General features: G+C 38.6%; 1 non-coding gene across 1 annotated transcript; it reads left to right on the plus strand.

Annotated features, from left to right (window-relative positions):
• The first annotated feature begins 6,457 nt into the window (after positions 1 to 6,457).
• LOC112768218 (small nucleolar RNA R71) lies at positions 6,458 to 6,565 on the plus strand. Its single transcript, XR_003185655.1, has one exon. It is a non-coding gene; the product is annotated as a small nucleolar RNA R71 (small nucleolar RNA).
• Positions 6,566 to 18,955: the final 12,390 nt, after the last annotated feature.

The following is an 18,955-nucleotide window of genomic DNA, read 5'->3' on the forward strand; positions in this document are numbered from 1 at the left end:
AAGAGATGAAAATGAACTTGATCTGGAGAATACAACATCTCCTGAGCCCAATGAACTCCCCATTTCAAATTTTACCCATTCTTTTTACTTTCTGCCATTTACTTTTATGTTCATCTTCCCCATTTCACATTTAAGATTTTGAAATTTACTTTTCGTTATTTACATTCAGTTCTTTATTTCCAGCAATTACATTTTCTGCTATTTACTTTCCCGCCATTTGATTTCCTGAAATTCTCCAATCAAATCCTGCTTAGCTCAACTAGAACATTCCTCCAATTAAAGTTGCTTGACCAATCAATCCCTGTGGGATTCGACCTCACTCTATTGTGAGTTGTTACTTGACGACAATTCGGTATACTTGCCGAAGGAGATTTGATGAGAGACAAGTTTCCGTGCATCAGTATCTCTGTAGATCTGGCAAAGGTAAATGTCATTTCTAGTTTATCTTACCCCTCCTCCCTGAGGGAAGTCTGTTCGTTCCTTGGCCATGTAGGTTTTTACCGGAGATTTATCAAGGACTTCAGTAAGGTAGCTTTGCCTTTAGCCAGACTGCTGCAGAAGGATGTTGAGTTCGAGCTGAGTAAGGACTGTATGGAAGCGTTTGATAAGCTGAAGATCGCCTTGACTCAAGCTCTGCTGATTGTGAGAGGACCAGACTGGAGCCAGCCTTTTGAGATTATGTGTGACGTCTCCAACCATGCAGTAGGAGCGGTGCTGGCTCAGCACGAGGGTAAAGATCCTTTTGTAATTGCTTATGCTTCTAAGACATTAGGCACTGCTCAGTCTAATTACATTACCACTGAAAAAGAGCTTCTAGCTATTTGGTGCACGAAATTGTGATGTCCAGGCTCAAACTATTCCTGGCACATGAGCAACTTGGTACGCGTAATCGTGATTACACATTCATAAATTGTCACAACTTCGATACAACTAACCAGCAAGTGCACTGGGTCGTCCAAGTAATACCTTACGTGAGTAAGGGTCGAATCCCACGGAGATTGTTGGTATGAAGCAAGCTATGGTCACCTTGCAAATCTCAGTCAGGCGGATATAAAACAGTTATGTGGTTTTCGAATATTAATTAATAAGATAGGGATAGAAATACTTATGTAAATCATTGGTAGGAATTTTAGATAAGCGAATGGAGATGCTTTTCGTTCCTCTGAACCTCTGCTTTCCTGCTATCTTCATCCAATCAGTCTTACTCCTTTCCATGGCTGGCTTTATGTGATACATCACCACTGTCAATGGCTACTTTCGGTCATCTCTCGGGAAAATGATCCAATGCCCTATCACGGCACGGCTAATCGTCTGGAGGCATCACCCTTGTCAATGGCTTCATCTTATCCTCTCAGTGAATAATATGCTCACGCACCCTGTCACGGCACGGCTATTCATCTGTCGGTTCTCGATCATGTTGGAATAGGATTTACTATCCTTTTGCGTCTGTCACTAACGCCCTGCAATCGCGAGTTAGGAGCTCGTCACAGTCATTCAATCATTGAATCCTACTCGGAATACCACAGACAAGGTTTAGACCTTCCGGATTCTCTTGAATGCCGCCATCATTCTAGATTACGCCACGAAGATTCCAGTTAGGAGATCTAAGAGATACTCATTCTAGCTTATTTCATGTAGAACAGAAGTGTTTGTCAAGCACGCGTTCATAAGGGAGAAGGATGATGAGCGTCACACATAAGCATCACCTTCATCACGTTCTTGGGTGCGAATGGATATCTTAGAAGCGAAATAAGAAGAATTGAATAGAAAATAGTAGTACTTTGCATTAATCTTTGAGGAACAGCAGAGCTCCACACCTTAATCTATGGCGTGTAGAAACTCTACCGTTAAAAATACATAAGTGAAGGTCCAGGCATGGCCGAGAGGCCAGCCCCTCTGATCTAAGAACCAGGCGTCCAAAGATGTCCTAAGATCCTAAGATGATCAAAAGATTAGTACAAGGTCCTATTTATAATAAACTAGTCACTAGGGTTTACATGAGTAAGTAATTGATGCATAAATCCACTTCCTGGGCCCACTTGGTGTGTGTTTGGGCTGAGCCTGAGTGTTGCACGTGCAGAGGCCATTTGTGGAGTTGAACGCCAGTTTCTGTGCCAGTTTGGGCGTTCAACTCTGGTTTTGGATCCTTTTCTGGCGCTGGACGCCAGATTTGGGCAGAAGGCTGGCGTTGAACGCCAGTTTACGTCGTTAATTCTTGGCCAAAGTATGGACTATTATATATTTCTGGAAAGCCCTGGATGTCTACTTTCCAACTCAATTGGAAGCGCGCCATTTCGAGTTCTGTAGCTCCAGAAAATCCACTTTGAGTGCAGGGAGGTCAGAATCCAACAGCATCAGCAGTCCTTTTTCAACCTCTGAATCTGATTTTTGCTCAAGTCCCTCAATTTCAGCCAGAAAATACCTGAAATCACAGAAAAACACACAAACTCATAGTAAAGTCCAGAAATGTGAATTTAACATAAAAACTAATGAAAACATCCCTAAAAGTAACTAGATTCTACTAAAAACATACTAAAAACAATGCCAAAAAGCGTATAAATTATCCGCTCATCACAACACCAAACTTAAATTGTTGCTTGTCCCCAAGCAACTGAAAATCAAATAGGATAAAAAGAAGAGAATATACTATAAATTCCAAACTATCAATGAAGCAGAGCTTCAATCATATGAGCGGGACTTATAGCTTTTTGCCTCTTGAATAGTTTTGGCATCTCACTTTATCCATTGAGGTTCAGAATGATTGGCATCTATAGGAACTTCAGATTTCGAATAGTGTTATTGACTTTCCTAGTTCAGTATGATGATTCTTGAACACAGCTTCTTTATGAGTCTTGGCCGTGGCCCTAAGCACTTTGTTTTTCAGTATTACTACCGGATACATAAATGCCACAGACACATAATCGGGTGAACCTTTTCAGATTGTGACTCAGCTTTGCTAAAGTCCCCAATTAGAGGTGTCCAGGGTTCTTAAGCACACTCTTCTTTTGCTTTGGACCTTGACTTTAACCGCTCAGTCTCAAGTTTTCACTTGACACCTTCACGCCACAAGCACATGGTTAGGGACAGCTTGGTTTAGCCGCTTAGACCAGGATTTTATTCCTTTAGGCCCTCCTATCCACTGATGCTCAAAGCCTTGGGATCCTTTTTATTTGCCCTTGCCTTTTGGTTTTAAGGGTTATTGGCTTTTTCTGCTTGCTTTTTCTTTTTCTTTCTATATATATTTTTTTTCTATTTTTTTTTTCGCCCCCCCTTTTTTTTTTTCTGCAAGCTTTGTTCTTTGCTGCTTTTTCTTGCTTCAAGAATCATTTTTATGATTTTTCAGATTATCAAATAACATGTCTCCTAGTCATCATTCTTTCAAGAGCCAACATATTTAACATTCTTAAACAACAACTTCAAAAGACATATGCACTGTTCAAGCATTCATTCAGGAAAACAAGAAGCATTGTCACCACATCAATATAATTAAGCTAAGTTCAAGGATAAATTCGAAACTCATGTACTTCTTGTTCTTTTGAATTAAAACATTTTTCATTTAAGAGAGGTGATGGATTCATAGGACATTTATAACTTTAAGACAAAGTCACTAACTACTAATGATCATGTAATGAAGACACAAACATAGATAAGCACATAACATAGAAAACGAAAAACAGAAGAAATAAGAACAAGGAATAAATCCACCTTAGTGATGTCCTTGAGCTCTTCTATGTCTCTTCCTTGTCTTTGCTGCTCCTCCTTCATTGCTTTTAGATCTTCTCTGATTTCATGAAGGATGATGGAGTGCTCTTGATGTTCCACCCTTAGTTGCTTCCAATAATTGTGTGGAAGAAAATGTATCCCCTGAGGTATCTCAGGGATCTCTTGATTTGCAGTCAAATGTTCTACCACTGAGCTATAGACCCTTGATGGAAGCTTTTGTCTTCCCTTTCCTCTTTCTAGAGGTTTCTCTGGCCTTAGGTGCCATCAATGGTTATGGAAAAAAAAAAAAAGCTATGCTTTTACCACACCAAACTTAGAATGTTGCTCGCCCTCGAGCAAAAGAAGAAAGAATAGAAGAATAAGAAGAAGATATGGAGGAGATGGAGGGAGATGTGTATTTGGCCATATGGGTGGGATTGGGTGGGAAAGAGATGTTGGATTTTGAAGGAAAGTGGGTGTTTGGATGTGAGTGGTAAAGGGTTAATTAGGGAAGAGTGTTTATTGGGAATAGAGGATGATTGAGAAGAGAGAAGAGAGTGAGTGGAGGTGGGTGGGGATCCTGTGGGGTCCACAGATCCTGAGGTGATCCTGTGAGGTCCACAGATCTTGAGGTGTCAAGGCATTTACATCCCTGCACCAATTTAGGCATGTAAAATGCCCTTGCACACAACTCTGGGCGTTCAGCGCCAGGTTGGTGCCCATTTTGGGCGTTCAACGCCCATTTGCTGCCATTTCTGGCGTTGAACGCCAGAACCATGCTTGTTCTGGGCGTTCAGCGCCAGGATGCTCCCATTCTAGGCATTCAGCGCCAGAACTATGCTCTGTTCTGGCGTTTGAACGCCAGACAGATGCTCCTCCAGGGTGTGATTTTTCTTCTGCTGTTTTTGATTCCGTTTTTGAATTTTTTTGTTTATTTTGTGACTCCACATGATCATGAACCTAAGAAAACATGAAAAACAATAAAAATAAGAATGAGATAAACATTGGGTTGCCTCCCAACAAGCGCTTCTTTAATGTCAATAACTTGACAGTGGGCTCTCATGGAGCCTCACAGATGTGCAGAGCTTTGTTGAGACTCTCCAACACCAAACTTAGAGTTTGGATATGGGAGTTCAACACCAAACTTAGAGTTTGGTTGTGGCCTCCCAACACCAAACTTAGAGTTTGACTGTGGGGGCTCTGGTTGACTCTGCTTTGAGAGAAGCTTTTCAAGCTTCCTCTCCATGGTTGCAGAGGGAGATCCTTGAGTTTTGAATACAAGGGAGTTCTCATTCCATTGAAGGAATATTTCACCTCTGTCAACATCAATCACAGCTCTTGCTGTGGCCAGGAAAGGTCTTCCTAGGATGATGGATTCATCCTCTTCCTTTCCAGTATCCAGGACTATGAAATCAGTAGGTATGTAAAGGCCCTCAACCTTTACTAATACATCTTCTACTTGTCCATAAGCCTGTTTTCTTGAGCTGTCTGCCATCTCTAGTGAGATTTTAGCAGCTTGCACCCCATAGATTCCCAGTTTCTCTATTACAGAGAGGGGCATGAGGTTTATCCCTGAACCAAGGTCACACAGAGCTTTAAAGATCATGGTGCCTATGGTGCAGGGTATTATGAACTTTCCAGGATCCTGTCTCTTCTGAGGCAATGTCAGTTGATCCAGATCACTTAGTTCATTGATGAACAAGGGAGGTTCAACTTCCCAAGCATCAATGCCAAATAATTTGGCATTCAGCTTCATGATTGCACCAAGAAACTTGGCAGTTTGCTCTTCAGTGACATCCTCATTCTCTTCAGAAGAGGAATACTTCTCAGAGCTCATGAAGGGCATAAGGAGGTTCAATGGGATCTCTATAGTCTCTAGATGAGCCTCAGAGTCCTTTGATTCCCCAGAGGGAAGCTCCTTATTGACCACTGGACGTCCCAGGAGGTCTTCCTCCTTGGGATTCACGTCCTCTCCTTTCCTCACAGGTTCGGCCATGGCACTTATGTCAATGGCCTTGCACTCTCCTTTTGGGTTCTCTTCTGTATTGCTTGGGAGTGTACTAGGAGGGATTTCAGTGATTCTTTTACTCAGCTAGCCCACTTGTGCTTCCAAATTTCTAATGGAAGACCTTGTTTCATTCATGAAACTTACAGTGGCCTTAGATAGATCAGAGACTAGATTTGCTAAATTAGAAGCGTTTTGTCCAGAGTTCTCTGTCTGTTGCTGAGTTGATGATGGAAAAGGTTTGCTATTGCTAAACCTGTTTCTTCCACCATTGTTAAAGCCTTGTTGAGGCTTCTGATCCTTCCATGAGAAATTTGGATGATTTCTCCATGTTGAGTTATAGGTGTTTCCATAAGGTTCACCTAAGTAATTTACCTCTGCTATTGCAGGGTTCTCAGGATCATAGGCTTCTTCTTCAGAAGATGCCTCTTGAGTACTGTTGGATGCAGCTTGCATTCCATGCAGACTCTGAGAAATCATATTGACTTGCTGAGTCAATATTTTATTCTGAGCCAATATGGCATTCAGAGTATCAACTTCAACAACTCTCTTCTTCATAGGCGTCCCATTACTCACAGGATTCCTTTCAGAAGTGTACATGAACTGGTTATTAGCAACCATGTCAATGAGTTCTTGAGCTTCTGCAGGCGTTTTCTTTAGGTGAATGGATCCACCTGCAGAGGTGTCCAGTGACATCTTTGATAGCTCAGATAAACCATCATAGAATATATCCAGGATGGTCCATTCTGAAAGCATGTCAGAAGGACACTTTTTGGTCAACTGTTTGTATCTTTCCCAAGCTTCATAGAGGGATTCACCTTCTTTCTATCTGAAGGTTTGAACATCAGCTCTAAGCTTGCTCAGCTTTTGAGGAGGAAAGTACTTGGCTAAGAAAGCCGTGACCAACTTATCCCAAGAGTTCATGCTGTCTTTAGGTTGAGAATCCAACCATAATCTAGCTCTGTCTCTTACAGCAAAAGGGAAAAGCATGAGCCTGTAGACTTTAGGATCTACTCCATTAGTCTTAACAGTATCACATATCTGCAAGAATTCAGTTAAGAACTGAAAAGGATCTTCAGATGGAAGTCCATGAAACTTGCAGTTCTGCTGCATCAGAGAAACTAATTGAGGTTTCAGCTCAAAGTTGTTTGCTCCAATGGCAGGAATGGAGATGCTTCTTCCATGTAAATTGGAATTAGGTGCAGTAAAGTCACCAAGCATCCTCCTTGCATTATTATTATTTTCGGCTGCCATCTCCTCTGCCTGTTCGGAAATTTCTGAAAGGTTATCTCTGGATTGTTGTATTTTAGCTTCTCTTAATTTTCTCTTTAGAGTCCTTTCAGGTTCTGGATCTGCTTCCACAAGAATGTTCTTATCCTTGCTCCTGCTCATATGACAAGGAAGAATGGACAGAAAAATGATAATAATAATAGAGATCCTTTATACCACAGTATAGGGATCCCTTTGTGAGTGGAAGAGAAGGGGGAGACAAAGAATGTGATGTAAGGGAAGAAATGCAACTGTACGAATGGAAGAGATGTGAGATGAGATGTTAGGATATGAATGAATAAATAGAATAGGATGAGAGAGAGAGAGGGAATTTTTGAAAATTATGTTTGAAAAGGAGTTAGTGATTTTTGAAAATTGGTTTTTGAAAATGTGTTAGTAATTTTCGAAAATTAAGATTTAAAAATTAAAACAATTAATAAATTAAAAAGAAATTTTGAAAAAGGGGAGAGATATTTTCGAAAAATGAGAGAGAGAGAGTTAGTTAGGTGGTTTTGAAAAAGTTAAGAAACAAACAAAAAGTTAGTTAGTTAGTTGAAACAAATTTTGAAAAGATAAGAAGTTAGGAAGTTAGAAAAGATATTTTGAAAAGATATTTTTGAAAAAGATAAGATAAGAAGATATTTTTGAAAAGATATGATAGAAATTAGTTTTGAAAAAGATTTGATTTTTAAAATCTCAATTAATGACTTGATTCATAAGAAATCACAAGATATGATTCTAGAACTTAAAGTTTGAATCTTTCTTAACAAGCAAGTAACAAACTTCAAATTTTTGAATCAAAACATTAATTGATTATGTTATTTTCGAAAATTTGATATAAAAATAAGAAAAAGATTTTTGAAAAATATTTTTGGAATTTTCGAAAATAACTAAGAATTTTGAAAAAGATTTGATTTTTGAAAAAGATATTGAAAAAGATAAGATTTTCAAATTGAAAATTTGATTTGACTCATTGGCAACAATTTGATTTTAAAAATTTTTTAAAAAGTCAACTCAAATTTTTGAATTTGATGAGAGAAAAAGGGAAAGATATTTTTTTTTTTTGATTTTTTGAATTTTTATGAAAACATGAAAAATATGCAATGCATGAAATTTTTAGATCAAAACAATGAATGCATGCAAGAATGCTATGAATGTCAAGATGAACACCAAGAACACTTTGAATGTCATGATGAACATCAAGAACATATTTTTGAAAAATTTTTAATGCAAAGAAAACATGCAAGACACCAAACTTAGAATTCTTTAATGCTTAGACACTAAGAATTCAAGAATGCATATGATAAACATGAAAAGACACAAAACAAAAAATCATCAAGATCAAACAAGAAGACTTACCAAGAACAACTTGAAGATCATGAAGAACACTATGAATGCATGATATTTTCGAAAAAATGCAAGATGCATATGCAAGTGACACCAAACTTATGATATGACTCAAGACTCAAACAAGAAACAGAAAATATTTTTGATTTTTATGATTTTCTAATTTTTTTTGGATTTTTATTTTATATTTTTCGAAAAATTATATGAAAAAGAAAATAAGTATTCCAAAATTTTTAATATGAATTCCAGGAATCTTGCCATGTTAGTCTAAAGCTTCAGTCCATGAATTAGACTTGGCTCACTAGCCAGCCAAGCTTTCAATGAAAGCTCTAGTCCAAAACACTAGACATGGCCAATGGCCAGCCAAGCTTTAGTCTTTAACACGAGAGTATATTGCTCTTTATAGCAAATTGCAAGCCTCAGTCCAAATAAATTTAGACATGGCTTTACAGCTAGCCAGGCTTTACAGCTAGCCAGGCTTTACATGCTTCATGAAACACTAGAATTCATTCTTAAAAATCTTGAATAAGATTTTTGAAAACATTTTTATTTATTTTTTTTTCAAAAACATATGAGAGATTTTTGAAAATATTTTTTGAAAAATTTTTGAAAATAAAGTAAAAAGAAAATTACCTAATCTGAGCAACAAGATGAACCGTCAGTTGTCCAAACTCAAACAATCCCCGGAAACGGCGCCAAAAACTTGTTGTTGTTGCCGGGATTGGGATCTCAGACGATTCTTGGCACCAAACAGGAACAATTAAGTCCCCGGCAACGGCGCCAAAAACTTGGTGCACGAAATTGTGATGTCCAGGCTCAAACTATTCCTGGCACGTGAGCAACTTGGTACGCGTAATCGTGATTACACATTCATAAATTGTCACAACTTCGATACAACTAACCAGCAAGTGAACTGGGTCGTCCAAGTAATACCTTAAGTGAGTAAGGGTCGAATCCCACGGAGATTGTTGGTATGAAGCAAGCTATGGTCACCTTGCAAATCTCAGTCAGGCGGATATAAAACAGTTATGTGGTTTTCGAATATTAATTAATAAGATAGGGATAGAAATACTTATGTAAATCATTGGTAGGAATTTCAGATAAGCGAATGGAGATGCTTTTCGTTCCTCTGAACCTCTGCTTTCCTGCTATCTTCATGCAATCAGTCTTACTCCTTTCCATGGCTGGCTTTATGTGATACATCACCACTGTCAATGGCTACTTTCGGTCATCTCTCGGGAAAATGATCCAATGCCCTGTCACGGCACGGCTAATCGTCTGGAGGCATCACCCTTGTCAATGGCTTCATCTTATCCTCTCAGTGAATAATATGCTAACGCACCCTGTCACGGCACGGCTATTCATCTATCGGTTCTCGATCATGCTGGAATAGGATTTACTATCCTTTTGCGTCTGTCACTAACGCCCTGCAATCGCGAGTTAGGAGCTCGTCACAGTCATTCAATCATTGGATCCTACTCGGAATACCATAGACAAGGTTTAGACCTTCCGGATTCTCTTGAATGCCGCCATCATTCTAGCTTACGCCACGAAGATTCCGGTTAGGAGATCTAAGAGATACTCATTCTAGCTTATTTCATGTAGAACAGAAGTGTTTGTCAGGCACGCGTTCATAAGGGAGAAGGATGATGAGCGTCACACATAAGCATCACCTTCATCACGTTCTTGGGTGCGAATGGATATCTTAGAAGCGAAATAAAAAGAATTGAATAGAAAACAGTAGTACTTTGCATTAATCTTTGAGGAACAGCAGAGCTCCACACCTTAATCTATGGCGTGTAGAAACTCTACCGTTGAAAATACATAAGTGAAGGTCCAGGCATGGCCGAGAGGCCAGCCCCTCTGATCTAAGAACCAGGCATCCAAAGATGTCCCAAGATCCTAAGATGATCAAAAGATTAGTAAAAGGTCTTATTTATAATAAACTAGTCACTAGGGTTTACATGAGTAAGTAATTGATGCATAAATCCACTTCCTGGGCCCACTTGGTGTGTGTTTGGGCTGAGCCTGAGTGTTGCACGTGCAGAGGCCATTTGTGGAGTTGAACGCCAGTTTCTGTGCCAGTTTGGGCGTTCAACTCTGGTTTTGGATCCTTTTCTGGCGCTGGACGCCAGATTTGGGCAGAAGGCTGGCGTTGAACGCCAGTTTACGTCATTAATTCTTGGCCAAAGTATGGACTATTATATATTTCTGGAAAGCCCTGGATGTCTACTTTCCAACTCAATTGGAAGCGCGCCATTTCGAGTTCTGTAGCTCCAGAAAATCCACTTTGAGTGCAGGGAGGTCAGAATCCAACAGCATCAGCAGTCCTTTTTCAACCTCTGAATCTGATTTTTGCTCAAGTCCCTCAATTTCAGCCAGAAAATACCTGAAATCACAGAAAAACACACAAACTCATAGTAAAGTCCAGAAATGTGAATTTAACATAAAAACTAATGAAAACATCCCTAAAAGTAACTAGATTCTACTAAAAACATACTAAAAACAATGCCAAAAAGCGTATAAATTATCCGCTCATCACTATTGTTTTTGCTCTGGATAAATTCCGAGCCTACTTACTTGGTGCTAAGGTGGTAGTGTACTCAGACCACGCAGCTCTAAAATATTTATTAGCTAAAAAAGAGACCAAACCAAGGTTGATACATTGGATACTGTTGCTGCAAGAATTTGATTTAGAAATTAAAGATAGGAGTGGTTCCCAGCATTTAGTGGCGGACCACTTGAGTCGCCTTGAGCACATAAAGGATGACTCCACTCCTATCAATGATGCTTTTCCATTTGATAGCTTGCACACCATATCTGAAGTAGTCCATTGGTACGCACCTATAGCTAATTATTTGGTTAGTCATACCTTCCCTCCTAATTTCACTAAGCACCAGAAAGAAAAGCTTAAGAGCGAATCCAAATACTACATATGGGATTACCCATATTTATGGAGATGTGGTGCTGACCAAATAATTAGAAGGTGTGTGCCCCAATCAGAATTCTGGTCAATCTTAGAGGCCTGCCACTCTTCAGAGAGTGGTGGACATTTTGGTCCTCAAAGAACAACTAGAAAATTTTTAGATTGTGGATTCTGGTGGCCCACACTATTTAAGGATGCCACTGGGATGATTGGATTTTTGACGGTTTAGAATTTCACTAATGAAGTCTCGTTGTAAAGTATAGTTTCTAAACCAACAATAATCCTTTCATACAAAAATTTTGTTTGTCACAAGTACAAACCCCTAAAATTATAAACCGAAGTATTCAAACCTCGGGTCGTTCTCCCTAGGAATTGCGATAAAGTGTCTTGTTATTGGTTATGAGTTATTTTTGGGGTTTTGATAAGAGACATGAAAGATAAATGGCAAGGAAGTAAACTAATAGCTAAAAAGGTCTTGGCAAGGGTTGGTGGTTAAGGATCTCTATCCCTATCACTAACCACAACATGAGAATTGGCAAGGATCAATCCCATTAAATCATCCTTTAACTAGTAAAGGAAAGTCAAATGAGCTAAATCAATCCAAGTCCAAAACTCCTAGCTCTCCACTAATTGAATTAATGAGAACTAGAGTCAATGGCTCCCAATCATCAATTACTTGGACATTAGTAACTCAAGAGTTCCTAAGTTACCTTCCCAAGCCAAGAGCATAAAAATCTATTCTAACATCCTTCCAAGCATTTCATCAAACACTTGGAAGGCATAAAAGGAAAGCATAGTAAAATTGCAAGGAAAGTAAATCTACACTACTCAATTGCAAGGAATTAAACAACAACAATTCAAATGAACAATAAAGGAACATAAAAACATAACTTGCATTAAAGAGAAATAGAAGAACAAAAGTGCATCAACATAAAAGTAGAGAATTACAAAAATTAAATGCTAAACTAGAGAGAAGAGATGTAGAAGAAGAAGAATTACAAAAGGAAAAATGAATCAAAGCATGAAATTAACCTAGATCTAAGAATTCCTAATCTAGATCTAACATAATCCTAATCCTAGAGAGAAATGAGAGCTTCTCTCTCTAAAACTAACTTTCCCTCCAAAAACTATACTAAATAGCATCAGAATTGAGTTAGAATTGGGCCTGGAAAGCCCAGAAATTGCCCCCAGCAGATTCTCTTTAAATGGGTCACATGCGAACACCGACGCGTACGCGCACGTCACGCGTACGCGTCGCTTAGCAATTTTCCATCCTTGCGTACGCGTTATGTGCATGTACGCGTCGCCTTGCGACCTCGTCGTTTCACGTGTGCGCGTCTGCTGCTCGTGCACGAGGATTGAATTTCTCCCAATCATTGCTTTTCCATGATTTCTCCACTTTTCATGCTTTTCTCTTCATTCCATTGATCCATTCCTAGCCTTTCCAATCTGAAAGGCATATCAAGGCATCTAGTGGAATCAAGGGTGAATTAGAATTAACAATTAAGGGCCTAAAAAGCATGTTTTCACACTTAAGCACAAATTAGGAGACAATCATGAAACCATGCTATTTCATTAAATAAATGTGGGTAAGAGGTCATAAAAGTCCCTAAATTGAGCACAAGATAAACCCTAAAAATGGGGTTTATCAACCTCCCCACATTTAAACCATAGCATGTCCTCATGTTAGATCAAGAAGGAAACAAAGGGTATCAACATTTATTCAATGTAAACTAACTAAATGCAATCTACCTATATGCAACTATCTAAATGCATGCACTTGCTTGGTCAAAACAAATCAACTCCCAAGAATTTCAATATAAGCACAAGGGCTAAAGGTATTAATAACCAACCTAAACCAAAATTGAATTGAGCTAGTAAAGGTTTTACAAACTTGCAAGAAAAGTGATGATCATAGGTGAAAACACGTAATTGAGCAATCGAACCCTCACTGGAACTGTTTGCACTCTATTCGCTCAAGTGTTTAGGGTTGATTCACTCAATTCTCCCCCAATCATGCTTTCCAAGATTTGTTTTTCTTTTAACAATCAACATTTATTTCATGCCTGCATACAATTATCATAACACATATATGGTCAAATGGACTAGAAATTTGAATCTTTGATTAACCTAGACTTTCCCACTTAACCGATGACATCCTATGCAATTTAGGCTAACCTAACTACCCATTTTTCACTTTTTCACATACTCATGTATTTTCTTTTTATCATAACACATATGCATTGATCTTTATTGAGCTTTACTTTGGGGCATTTTGTCCCCTTTTTATTTCTTTCTTTTTCTTATTTTTTTTCTATTTTATTTTTTTTTCTTTTCCATATTATTTTTTTTCTTTTTCTTTTTCTTTTCTTTTTCTCTTTTTTTTTTCTTTCTTTCAAACTATATACATGAACATCAATGCATAAGGTCAATACATTTAATCAATACATGAGCATGTAGCCAATTCCCAATATTTTCAACAAAAATATAAAACTAACATTTTCTCAACCAATGTCCCATGTTTACTGATAAACTCATATTTTATGACTAATCTTGTGCTCAATTAAGTGTTTTTATCAATTTTTCACCCACTTATACATGTAAATGGTTTTTCTATTCCTTCCATATTTTATGATATATGTGAAAACATGTTTCCTATGCTTTAAAAATATTAAATTTAATTATTATTTATTACCATTCGATCCCGTGATCTATGTGTTAAGTATTTTCAGACTTTATAGGGTAGGAATGGCTTAGAGGACAGAAAGGAAACATACAAAAATGGAAGGAAAGCACAAAAATGGAGTTTTGAAGAAAAGGCTGCGACGCGAACGCGTGGACGACGCGGACGCGTGCCAAGCGCAAAATGGCAGCGACGCGTATGCATGGATGACGCAGACGCGTGCCTAGAGCAAAACACAACTGACGCGCATGCATGACCGACGCGTTCGCGTGATAAGGAAACCTCCATGATGACGCGCACACGTGACCCACGCGCATGCGTGACAGACGCCACGTGCAGGAATCTGCATAAAATGCCCTCAGTGATTTCTGGGCCCCTTTTCGGCCCAGATCCAGACCCATAAACACAGAATAGAAGCTAGAGAATGGGGGAATCAACAAGAACAATTCATACCACATTCATAATTCATAATTTTAGGTTTAGATATAGCTTTTAGAGAGAGAGGCTCTTTCCTCTCTCTTAGGATTTAGGATTAGGATTAGGATTTAGGATTTCTATTATGATTAGGCTACTTCTCTTCAATCACAGGTTCAATGTTCCTTTAATTTATTTTCTACTTTTATTTATTCTATTACTTTAATTGTTATTTATCTTTTCAATTTGGTTTATGAACTCCATGTTAGGATTGATTTTCTTAATTAATACATATTGAGGTATTTCAGATTTATGATTGCTTTCTTTAATTTATGTTATTGATGCTTCTAATTAATCCAAATTATTTTCATTCGAGTAGATTTTCTTAATTAATACATATTGGGATTGCTGATTGATTTGGATCCCTCTAAAGTTAGTCTTTCCACAGGAATTGAGTAGGACTTGAGGAATTAAGTTAATTAGTCCACTTGACTTTCATTTAGTTAGTAAGGGTTAACTAAGTGGGAGCAAAATCCAATTCTCATCACACCTGATAAGGATAACTAGGATAGTATTTCCAGTTCTCATACCTTGCCAAGAGATTTTCTAATTATTAATTTATTTTTCTTGTCATTTAAAATTACTTGTTCCTTATTTCAAAAACCCAAAATTCTACCTTTTCCATAACCAATAATAAATCATACTTCCCTGCAATTCCTTGAGAAGACGACCCGAGGTTTAAATACTTCAGTTACAAATTTTATTGGGTTTTGTTACTTGTGACAACCAAATTTTTGTACGAAAGGATTCTCTGTTGGTTTAGAACTATACTTACAATGCGATTATATTTGTGAATTTTTTTACCGGCAAGAATCTAATTGTCAAAATGGCGCCGTTGCCAGGGTATTGCAACTGTGTGCCTTATTATTGGTTACTGTAAATATTTTCTTTTACCTGTTTATTTGTTTTCATTTTTGTTTTTAATTTTTATTAGCTACTATGAGTTCTCACCCCCATCGCTTTGAGTTTGGTTCTAATATTGTTGAAAGGAATGAAAGCTATAACAGGAATATGCATCAAGGTCAAAACAATCAGAGATGGACGGAGCCTCGAGGATCTGATCAACCCTTTAGGCAACAACACCTTCCAAGATACCATGGACGACGACCATTCAAAAATGCATGTCGAGACAATAGTTATGGTGGATCCCTTCGTGACAACCAACACCCACCAAATTACTATGGTCGAGAGCCATTTCGAGGTGCATACCAAGATGATAGATATGGTGGACCCCCTTGTAGTTACCAACAAGCCCCATCATATGCCCATAAACCACCTCCTCAACATAGCTTGGAACCACCATACTCACAAGCCCCTACCACCATTCACCTCCATTTGACCCTAACCCATATCCACCCCAATTCCAATCCAATTACTCCCAAGAACCACCGCTTCCCTATGCACCATGTCCATATCCATCGACCCGAGAATCACAGGAGCATCTCAAGGAAACAGTGGAAAATTTTCATGCAACCCTTCACCAACTGGAGCAAGCGATCAATTGATTACCTTCCCAATGTTCGGACACTCAAGTAACCCCCATGGATTTATGTGGATAATCTAATGAAGAACGTAGCATGAAGGAGATACTAGAACCTCCAATGGACAGTAAGGAGCATGACTTTGTACTGGAACAAGTGGAGGAATTGAGAATTGTGGAGAATTCCATCAAGAGGTTTGCAATTGATGCTAAGGAGGATAGTGCACAGCCCCCAAAGCAGGTATCTTACGAATAACTGGACGGAACAGCTCAAGAAGCGAGTTTCCTTGATAATGATAATCACGAGTTAGGTTCTCCTAGTAATGAACTTACATCCGCAAGTGAATTCTTTGAGTTTGCAGAATCTTCCCCAAGTGAATACGAAGATGATGCGGTGGTAGACTTTTCTGAACCTCTAAATTATGACTTGAGTGATGAGGAAGATATCGAAGACTTTGATCAAGACGTGGTCGTAGTTGAAGAAGTTTGCAAGGAAGTGGATTAATTCACAGAAGAATACAAGGGAGTAGAGCTTGCAAAACCACTGAAAACACCTATTTCAAGGCCATTACCACCCAATACAAATTTCAAGTGGGTAAAATCCTTAGCCCTTATCCTTACTTTTCCACTTGAATATGGTTTGCTTGAAACAGATGGCTAGCTTAGAGCTCTTTGTGGCTTTAAGAGCTAAAGAGAAATGGTTTGCACTCAGAGCTGGTATGCAAGATTCAATAAAGCTCCACACTTCAATTTGAGGTACATGGATTGGTTTCGAGTTCGATTGAGGGGGTCTCGGAAGATGTTTTGTCATCTTAATGAGAATTCAATTTTCGTATCACCCGGCTGGAAAACTATAGACCAAGACAAAGATGGGTACAAAAGCAAGGTTTAGGATCCTGGAATCTATTCTGACATTCAACACCCCGGTAACCCGAACACCTATTTGAACTTACTCAAGGGCTTTACGTGCCTAGTTTGGGACCCCGGAGGCTGTTAGAATTCCAAACATTGGTAGAGATTTTTGGATGAATTCAAGCACAAGCCACCATAATAGGGAGCTCAGCAAATGTCCAACTTAAGAACTTTAACCAAAAGTGCTAGGTGGGAGACAACCCACCATGTTATGATCATTCCTTTTTCAATTTTAATTTTATTTCATTTTGTTTGTTTGTAAGTTTTATTTTATTCTATTTTATTGAACCTGGAATTATTCATAACATCCATATCAGCACTGCAATTTGCAATCTGCATAAAAAAAAAAGCACCCCACTGGTGCACAAAATTGCGATCATCAACAATGGCGCCAAAGACTTGGTGCTCTCAAACGTGAATCACACTTTGTCACAACTTCGCACAACTAACCAGCAAGTGCTCTGGGTTTTCAAAGTAATAAACCTTACGTGAGTAAGGGTCGATCCCACGGAGATTGTCGGCTTGAAGCAAGCAATGGTCACCTTGTAAATCTCAGTCAGTCGGATTCAAATGGTTATAGAGAATTGATAATTAAAACATAATTAAAATATAAACTAGGATAGAGATACTAATGTAATTCATTGGTGAAATTTTCAGATAAGTATATAGAGATGCTTTCGTTCCTTCTGAACCTCTGCTTTCCTGCTGTCTTCATCCAATCATTCCTACTCCTTTCCATGGCAAGCTGTATGTTGGGCATCACCGTTGTCAATGGCTACATCCCGTCCTCTCTGTGAAAATGGTCCAATGCGCTGTCACTGCATGGCTAATCATCTGTCGGTTCTCGATCATACTGGAATAGGATTTACTATCCTTTTGCGTCTGTCACTATGCCCGGCACTCACGAGTTTGAAGCTCGTCACAGCCATCCCTTCCCAGATCCTACTCGGAATACCACAGACAAGGTTTAGTCTTTTCGGATATCAGGAATGGCCATCCATGGGTTCTAACTTATACCACGAAGACTCTAATATCTCGGACTCGGTCCCCTATATTAGATATCTAAGAGATACTCATTATGTCTTGTCTTCATGTAGAACGGAAGTGGTTATCAGGCACGCGTTCATAGGTGAGAATGGTGATGAGCGTCACATAATCATCACATTCATCATGTTCTTGGGTGCAAATGAATATCTTAGAATAGGAATAAGCTTGAATTGAATAGAAAAATAGTAGTACTTTGCATTAATACTCAAGGAAGAGCAGAGCTCCACACCTTAATCTATGGTGTGTAGAAACTCTACCATTGAAAATACATAAGAACAAGGTCTAGGCATGGCCGAATGGCCAGCCCCCAAAATGTGATCAAAGGATCAAAAGATAATCCAAAGATGATCCAAAAGATGTAAATACAATAGTAAAAAGTCCTATTTATACTAAACTAGTTACTAGGGTTTACAAAAATAGGTAAATGATGCAGAAATCCACTTCCGGGCCCACTTGGTGTGTGCTTGGGCTGAGCATTAAAGCTTTCATGTGTAGAGGTCTTTCTTGGAGTTAAACGCCAGTTTGTAACCTATTTCTGGCGTTTAACTCTGCTTTGCAACCTGTTTCTGGTGTTTAACTCCAGAATAAGGCAGAGAGCTGGCGTTGAACGCCAGTTTGCATCATCTAAATTCGTGCAAAGTATGGACTATTATATATTGCTGGAAAGCTCTGGATGTCTACTTTCCGACGCGATTAAGGACGCGCCATTTGGACTTCTGTAGCTCCAGAAAATCCACTTTGATTGCAGGGAGGTCAGAATCCAACAGCATCTGCAGTCCTTCTTCAACCTCTGAATCTGATTTTAGCTCAAGTCCCTCAATTTCAGCCAGAAATTACCTGAAATCACATAAAAACACACAAACTCATAGTAAAATCCAGAAATATAATTTTTATTTAAAAACTAATAAAAATATACTAAAAACTAACTAAATCATACTGAAAACTATGTAAATACAATGCCAAAAAGCGTATAAATTATCCGCTCATCACAACACCAAACTTAAATTGTTGCTTGTCCCCAAGCAACTGAAAATCAAAATAGGATAAAAAGAAGAGAATATACTATATATTCCAAAATATCAATGAAACTTAGCTCCGATTGGATGAGCG

The sequence above is a fragment of the Arachis hypogaea genome, chromosome 17 (assembly GCF_003086295.3).
Source record: "Arachis hypogaea cultivar Tifrunner chromosome 17, arahy.Tifrunner.gnm2.J5K5, whole genome shotgun sequence".
Lineage (NCBI taxonomy): Eukaryota > Viridiplantae > Streptophyta > Magnoliopsida > Fabales > Fabaceae > Arachis > Arachis hypogaea.